At 37.9% G+C, this 8,654-nt stretch overlaps 1 non-coding gene across 1 annotated transcript; it reads right to left on the reverse strand.

The window, feature by feature from the left end:
• Positions 1-8,139: 8,139 nt before the first annotated feature.
• On the reverse strand, positions 8,140-8,246 carry LOC116122069. Its single transcript, XR_004126831.1, has one exon. It is a non-coding gene; the product is annotated as a small nucleolar RNA R71 (small nucleolar RNA).
• Positions 8,247-8,654: the final 408 nt, after the last annotated feature.

An 8,654-nucleotide genomic window follows, 5' to 3' on the forward strand; every position in this document is an offset into this window, starting at 1 on the left:
TACCCTTCCCTTTACTAGCACCAACTAGTAAAACAAGCTTGGACCATTACATGTCCTGCTTTACAGTCCTCAGCATGTTCATAAGCTTTGATAGGTATTTCACCATCATGTTCATATTGAAATTAATTATGAACGGTGAAAAAGAATTAGGTAGGGATTGTAGAATTAAATCCACTTGTAAGTATGCATCCAACCCAAACCCCAAAGTCGCATGCCTCTCCATGTACTCAATCATTTTGAGCACATGAGGGCCAACTTGGGCTCCCTTAGTCGTGCGGCTCCTAAATAGTGAACTCAACACCTTATACCTCTTATGTCAAGCATTTCCTTCAAAAAGCTCCTTGAGGTGCACAATTACGACAATAGTGTCCATATTCTCATGCTACTTTTGCAAATTATATGTCATCAATGCTAACATAAGGCATTGAATAGTGTCAACATCATCAAGGAACCTTTGGTAGGTATCATTTTCTTCCTGAGTGGCATCAGGATCAATCTCATCCATATAAGGCTTATCAAGGATATATAATTTCTTTTCAGACTTTAGTACATTTTGAAGATTTTGATACCAATCCGAGAAATTAGATCCATCCATCTTGTTTTCTTTTTCTATTATCAATAGCAGGTTGATATTGCTCATTTTCGGTGAATCTACAAATGCAAAAAAGTAAAAGTCTTTATAATGTTCATTATTATTATTTAATAATAAAAAACACTCCCACTATTTTCCTTAAGCTAATAGCCCTCACTATTAACTCGGGAAAGCCCGTTGGCTTTACTAGTAGACTAAGATCCCATCTAGCCCGTTTCAAACCTCCGTTTTGGTAAACAAGCCAAAATGGGTTGATTAGGTAGACCAACAAACACAAACCAAGATTGGCCCCTAGCAAGGCATCATGGCCACCCGATAGATTCAGATTTAGCGAAATAGCCACCTATCAACAATATGGTTACCGTGTAATCAAATCCTTTCATCATCTCTTATCTCATCGAGACTGAGGTACAAAAATAGTGTCAACCTTAGTTATCCTCGATATCTTTGTATTCAGTTACTGGATCAATGATCAGAATAATAAATTGGATTGAGTAACAGCTCAATCTCACTGTGGCCATAACTTTAGTGTCATTGCCATTCACTGAATTGCGTTGTGAGATAACTTCTCTCGTACCCGAGAGTGATGAATCTTTTGTCGATCCACCATAGTCTTGATGAACTCCTTGATGCAGCCAATCACTATTGTATTGATAGCTCTGAATAGTTCTACGTTAGACTAGCGTTAAACTACACCAATCGTTGCACAAGGCGCTTCAGTGATCTCAAGTCTAAGGATCACATGCACCACCATTCGTTAGAGGATTTATTCCATAGACACTGGGGTTACCATCCATATGGAATCCTCTGGTGGGTCTATTCAATGAACTTGCCTCTAGCAAGCCCCCATGCATTGCACCAAATTGTCAGCAAACAACCTTGACAAGTGATATCAGTCACTACCTTTCGATAGGGTTGCTCAATGCTACGATAGCCTTACCGTATTATCTGTGTCCTTGATTGAAATAATACTAGGGCTATGGATGTTTCTAGAATGGCCACCTTATGCGATCTAGGGTTCTCACTATCAAGATTTGAAACACTTGATAGCTTCATCATGGTTCTACCATTCTAAGGACATATATAATTACATATAACTATGATTTACACGATATATTAGAATATGCCTTTTACTGATAATAAACATTTAATACATAGTCAATTTTACAATAATTGATTGGCTCAAGGGTACTAACTCTAACAACAGTCACACCCCCACAATCAACTATTGCAAATTCATTGATTGAACTTATTTTAAAGTGGGAGTTGCTCATGGGTAGTGGTAGAAGGTGGGGGATTAAAAGAAAGTTTTTGTGAGGCTTGGTGAGGGGTGGCAGGTGGATGGACAGGTGATCGGGTGCTTGAAGCAAGCAAGCTAGTTGGGGCAAACTGTTGAACACTTGGTGTGCATTGATAGGAGAAAAACAAACAATAGCTGTTGGTAGTTTGTGCAGCCCAAAATTACAACCAAAAGTGATCACCAAACAAAGAATAATCTAACAAAGCAAAATCTAGTCAAAGTGAAGACAAAACAAACAAAAAAGGCAATCCAAACGTGACGATAGGTAGAGATGTCGAGAGTGGCAATCGACGAGTTACCAGGTGTTAGGGTTATGGGGGTTTTGTAGAGGGGAAATTAGTGAGTCTATGGGTTTTGATGGGAGTGATTTTGGCCATCGAAATCTGCCAAAATTTGGCTTAGAATGGAAAAACTCTAACTTGGCTACGGGTGCCAAACGAAGGGATCAATAAGGCAAGAACCTTAGAGGTTTTGCTCAATGGAGGACGACGATGCTAGTGGTAGTGATTGTGAAGGCCAACGACGTCGAGGACGACCAAATTAGGTCTAAGATGAAGTTTCACACAATTGGGAAAAATAGCCAAATTCAGCCAAAAAATCAGTCGATCGGGCAAGGGAAAAAGCAATCAAGGTTAGGGTATTGATTTCCCTTGATTTTGGTGAGAAATCCATCAAAATCAAAACAAAATGGCCAAAGTCGGTGCCGGCAGTGGTGGGCAGTTAGATTTAAGGAATTAGGATTTAGGATAATTTTTTTTTTTTTAAAAAAAAAAAAGGGTACCTACAGGTGTACCCAGTCCACCTGCTTACAGAACGAGTAGGGCCAAGTACGGGTCCAAAAAAAGGGCCCAATTATGTAGACCCATATCCTATATTATTTAACCGGGTATGGGCTAATCCGCGAGTTCGAACCCATTTTGCTAGGTATATATATATATATTATTCCTCAAAATAAGTGGTGATGGGGAAAATTATTCCCCAAAAACGGGGATAGGGTTAGGATAGATGTCTCCCCTCCGTACATGCCTTGCCCCACTTAAAGCCTAATAAAATTACCAAAATAACCTTTACATATTTTGATAATTACAAAAACACCCTTCATATATATAGCCAATTTAACCCTACTCTCACCTCCACACTCCACACTCCACACTCCACAGTCGCCTATAAAGTCTCACCTCCATGCCAACTTTGGTTTAGCTTTTCCTTCCTCCAACTCTCACTTCTTCCTTTTTTCCCTCTCTCAACATCGAGTTCTCCTTCTTAGAGAGAATTAGTGGGAAGAACCTTCTCGATTCACTAGCAGGATTCCTGCTACAGGAATTGACAAGCTTCTGAAAGCAAATTGAAGGATGCCAAAACTAAGTGCCTTACTTGTTATGGGGAGCTTGGTACTTATGTGATGACACAGTTTAGGGATGTCAAGATGACAAATCCTCATCTTCTGGAATTTTCATTGAAAACCTTTCTTTCTTTTTTTGTTTTTCTCAGAAATATTGAATTGCAAGGTACATAGAGAAACACAAGACTTGATCTCAAAATGAAGAACAAAAAAATTGTCTCTCACTTTAGTTAGTTTTCTCCCATAGTGCGGGGAATGATAAAAAAAATATCGTAGGGATTTTTCCCCTAGTTTGGACAAGGAATGGGTTTAGGTAACAGGGACGGGGACGGGAAATGAGAAATCAGGCCCACCCCGTTTCCCTCCATACTAATAATGAAACTCATAGTTACCTATTTCAAATATGGGTTGGCTACCATTTAACCCATTCGAGTAAAAACAAGTGGGCATTTGACCCGTTGGGTTTTTTTTCCCTATACCTACTTATATCTTTGAGGTTCACTTAAAAAAGGTTTCAGGTCAAGTAAAAGCTATAATTCAGCTAGGGTAAAGAAACAATTGTGGTCACACCGCTAAATGCATGGAAATGATCTCTACTATATGCCTTCCAACAGAGGAAGCAATGGGTTGTGGATTCTCGCATCAATTGAAGAATTTTTTGTTATGACATAAATAATAGTTAGAGATACAAAATATAATATATCTAATATTACCGTTGGTAAATTGCAAATGCATCTCTTCGTTATCATATTCTCTATTATTTTGATGTCTAATTGTCCAAATAAAGTGATAAATATCATCACTTTGTCTAGATTGAGGTTGTTGTGAAGACACTTAAGTTGAAAATTAGTCAAACACAAAATTATTGTAAGACATAATTAATATGAAAAATGCTAACAATTATTTCTTCCAATTTATCTAATATTTTGTGCAAGGTTATTTGTTTTTATTCTATTAATTCATCTCAAGTTGTCCAAGTTCTTTATGTTAGCTAGATAGGTCAGCATCCTCTTATAGTAGAGGTTAGTGGGTCGAGTCACCTCAAACTGTGGGCAAGCATTGATGGTTTAAGGAAATAAGGTTGTGTCTTTACTAATAGCTATAGCTTTGGTGCAACCATGTGGGAGATCAAGTGTTCAAGTCCTCCCAAGCGTAAATTGATAATTGTGTGATAGTGGTGCTAACTATATAGCTTTTGGCTTGGTGGTAAACGTCTGATTCTACATTTTAGTCATTGTTTACAAAGTTTATATTACACTTATATGCTATTAAAAATAGGTATTTCTTTAACATAATTATTTTTCAAATTTTTTCGCACAACTTTTAAGGCAAAAAAATTCAGTTGACAAAGACATACATGAAAACTAAAAGCTCAAATAAAATCAACAAAGAAAAAAAAATATATTATGTTACATAGTTAATACTTTTCACTTTTAGTAGTATAGGCTAGGGGTGAGCATGGCTAAAGGGTGGAGTTGGAACCGGCAGGTAACCACCCTCTAATTCTGGGTAAGAACTGGAACCAGCCCTATTAGGGTCTGGTTTTGGTTCTGGAAAATTTGAATTGAGAATTCCTGGTTACAATTCTCGATTCTAGTATTGTAGGAACCAGAACTGGACTCGAAAATTCCAAGTTCCAATTTATTTCTAGGAATTACAATCGATGTTTGAGTACCTAGGTAGGAATTGGAAATGAATTTTAACTCCTGTAAACTATTGGGGGTGTATTAATCATTTTTAAAAAGTGAGGGGTAAATAAAATTAACCTAGATACTCAAAGCTAACTTATGTTTCAGGTTCCAGTTCTAGGTTTCTAGGAACCAGAGCTGGTCGGTTCTGGTTTCAGTTCCTTCAAAAAGTGCAGGGTATTTAGAACCAATCACCCTTGGTATAGGCTTTGAAAATAGAAAAGGGAAAATGAAGGAGTTAAATTTGTAAACACAGACATGACGGATAGTGATGGAGATGAAATTTGAGAGAATTATATTCACTATTATCAAAGACCAATTGTACTCCTTTTGAGTTGTGTTAGGGTTTTTTATTTTATTTTCAAAGACCATAGATGGTAAAATCTACGATTATAATTGTAAGGATAGAATCTTGTGATGCAAGCCACTGACAATCTGGGAGACCTACAAAGGGTGCCTTTGCGGTTGTGAGGACTCTAGTAATGCCAGAATGTCATCGAAATATTCTAAGAGCTTGAGGTGAGAATACTGGAGCTTGTAGGTGATTTCTAAATTCCTAATGAGAGGATTTGCCTCTGTTTATATAGTGAAAACAAGGGATTCGAATCATAGTAGGACTCTAAATCCTACTTAATAGGGGAGTTCTCCTTTTGGAAGGAGATTAGATTTCCTGTCTTTATCGGTTCAGGCTTTCCTCTTTGGGTAAGATCTGGGACCTTGTCAGAGAGGAAATTAACTGGGACTTTGGTCCCTATTGTGGACTGTTGAGGGTGAATGGGTTGGACCTAGTTCAGCTTAACTTGTAGGATGACCCAACTCATAAAGCGGTCAGTTCACAAGGTAGTCTTGGTTCTCCTTGAGGAAGTTGATGAGCTTTCCTCGGATGTCAAGTGAAAGTTTGGCTCTAACTTGCGTCTTTTGGTCTAGGTGGTTTGGATGTATTTGTACCTCGTCTAGCTCCTCCATGGCTGGTTAGTTTGGTTCGACTCCTCTAGCCAGCTGAGACTGTAATTGCTACATGGTTCCCTACCTTGTCTTGAAGGCATTCTGATAACAATCTCTGGAGGCTTTCTAATCTCCTTTTATTTCTTTTATGCCCTAGTTGGTTGGGAATCGGATGGTCTGGTAGAAGGCAGTGATAATCCGTGGATTATACTATTTTCATTAGACTTTTTAGTCGGATTTCAGGTACTTTCTAGTTCATTTTGACCTGAATTGTTGCTTAATTCTTTACATTTCGTGTTTCAGTTTAAAATGGACATTTTGAGCAAATAAGGACAAAATTGGAAATTTTGGACTCAGAAGTAAGCGGATCTCAGAAGTTGGGAGAGTTCTGAAGCAGGATAAAGCACTATGAAGCTTGTTCCCAAGGGAGAGCACCGAGGATCGAAGAATCAAGCGAAGATGCAAGCAGAGTGGTAGTTCTGTAATTTCAGAACTTTTCAAGAAGCTTTGCCGCAATGAAGTACGCCAGTCACGAAACATGTCTACTTCTCTCTTCGCCGTGGAGAAATTTCTTCTTCACCACGGTGACAGTTGTGAATTCCAGTTTTGTAAAACGCACAGTTTTACTTTGTGCGTGTTTTTCTGGGGAATTTGGGCGAGGTATAAAAGAAACACTTAGCCTTTTTGTCCAGGGTCGTCCAGGAAGTGGGGTTAGCAGCTTTTACATTTTCTTTGATTAATTTTGGAGCGATTTACAGATTAGAAGGGTGAAGATTCGATTTTGAACCAGGGGATTCATCATTTGGGAAGATTTCTTGTCCTTTCTCTTACTTTTCATTATGTTGAACTTGAATATTATTGTTTTTCTTATTTGTAGTGTTGATTTAGCTATGAACTAACCCATTTTGGGTTAGGGTTTTGATTGTAATTCGGATTTGAATGGGTTAAGTGATTGATTGTTTTATGTTCATATGATTATGCTTTGATTGTGTGTTTGCTCTGAGTTTTAATGCTTTATGTGATGAACATCATGAGATTGAGAAATGAATCATGTTAGGCTTCTTGGGTAATCACCATTGTAGTATTGGATGCTAGAGATAGATTCAAGAATCAATGAAATCATTGTAGGATTCTTATGCTTAATGAGTTTGGAATTGTTAACTTTCAAATTGTTGGGTGCGGAAGGTTAATAAGGAAGAATAGGAAAACATAGCCTGAGAAGGTATGTTTAACACCTTAGTGAGTTTGATTTACAACCAATGCATATGAATATGAATTTAGCTTAATTTTTAGGTTTAACCCATAAAGTCCGAATGAAGTCAAAACCCTACCCGTTTTAATTGAATTGAATTTATCTGTATTTTTCATCTCGCATTCATAGTTAAAGTTTTAAGTTAGTAATTTCAGATTTAGTTTTTATTTTTAAATTCGATCCTGTTAATCTAAAAGAAATCGATTGCTCCAACTTGAGAACAGTAGGATACTTAGTGCTTAGCTAGCAGTCCTTGTGGGAACGATGCTCACTCATCATTTTATTACTTGAGCGATTAGTATACTTGCTACATTTTGCATGTTGTAGGAAACACGCATCAAGTTTTTGGCACCGTTGTCGGGGACTGTTTTAAGTTAACATCGAGTCTTTCTATAGTTAGCTAGATTGGAGTTTTTATTTTTGTTTTTATCATTATCTATTTTATTCTTGCTTTTAATTTTCAGTTGGTTGTGATCTCACTTTCCTTCATTTCTATTTTTGCAGTTTATACGAAGAGCAAGATATCAACCAATGGTTCCTGTTGACCTTGAGATTGAGAGAACCGTCAGACGACGTAACAGAGAGAGAAGAGAAAGAGAGGATATAGTTGTTGAAGCAGAAGAAATAGTTGTTGAAATGGCAGAACCAGAAAAGAGGACACTAAGGGAATTTTCAGTTCCCACAGTGAATGGCAGTGGGTCGAGTATTACTAGGCCTATGGTGCAAGCTAACAACTTTAAGATTAAACCAGCAATCATTCAGATAATCCAACAGTTGGTTAGATTTAATGGTGATTTGAAGGAAGATCTGAATCAGCATATTGCAAATTTCTTGGAAATTTGTGACACCTTCAAGTCGAACGGAGTGTCGGATGATGCCATTAGGTTGAGGTTATTCCCATTCTCATTAGGGGGTAAAGCCAAGGGGTGGTTAATAGCACTACCACCAGGAAATATCACAACTTGGAATGATCTAGCACATAAATTCCTTACTAAGTTCTTTCCTCCAGCAAAATCAGCAAAATTGAGAAATGGTATCACATCATTTCTACAAGATGAATCCGAGTCATTGTATGAGGCTTGGGAGAGGTACAAGGAGTTAATGAGGAAATGTCCACACCATGGTTTGCCAGTTTGGCTTCAAGTCCAAACATTCTACAATGGATTGATGGGTAATGTGCAAACCATGGTAGATGCAGCTTCAGGATGAGTTGCTTGAGGTTTTGGCAAGCAATAACTATCAAAGACCAAATGAAAGAGCAACACCAAGAAAATCTTCAGGTCTTCATGAAGTTGATGCCTTTACAGCCATCTCAGCCCAATCACGGCACTTCAAAAATAGTTGGGAAGTATGCAGGTAAACTCTATTCAAGCACCTCAACTAACTTGTGATTTTTGTGTAGGAAACCATGTGAGCAGTGAGCGTCAAGTTGGGAACACATTTGCTTCGTCATCTTCATCAACGGAGCAAGTGAATTACTTGGCAGGAAATCAAAGGCAACCAAACAACCCATACTCCAACACATACAATCTAGG

Source organism: Pistacia vera, unplaced genomic scaffold (genome assembly GCF_008641045.1).
Source record: "Pistacia vera cultivar Batoury unplaced genomic scaffold, PisVer_v2 Contig1306, whole genome shotgun sequence".
In the NCBI taxonomy this organism is placed as follows: domain Eukaryota; kingdom Viridiplantae; phylum Streptophyta; class Magnoliopsida; order Sapindales; family Anacardiaceae; genus Pistacia; species Pistacia vera.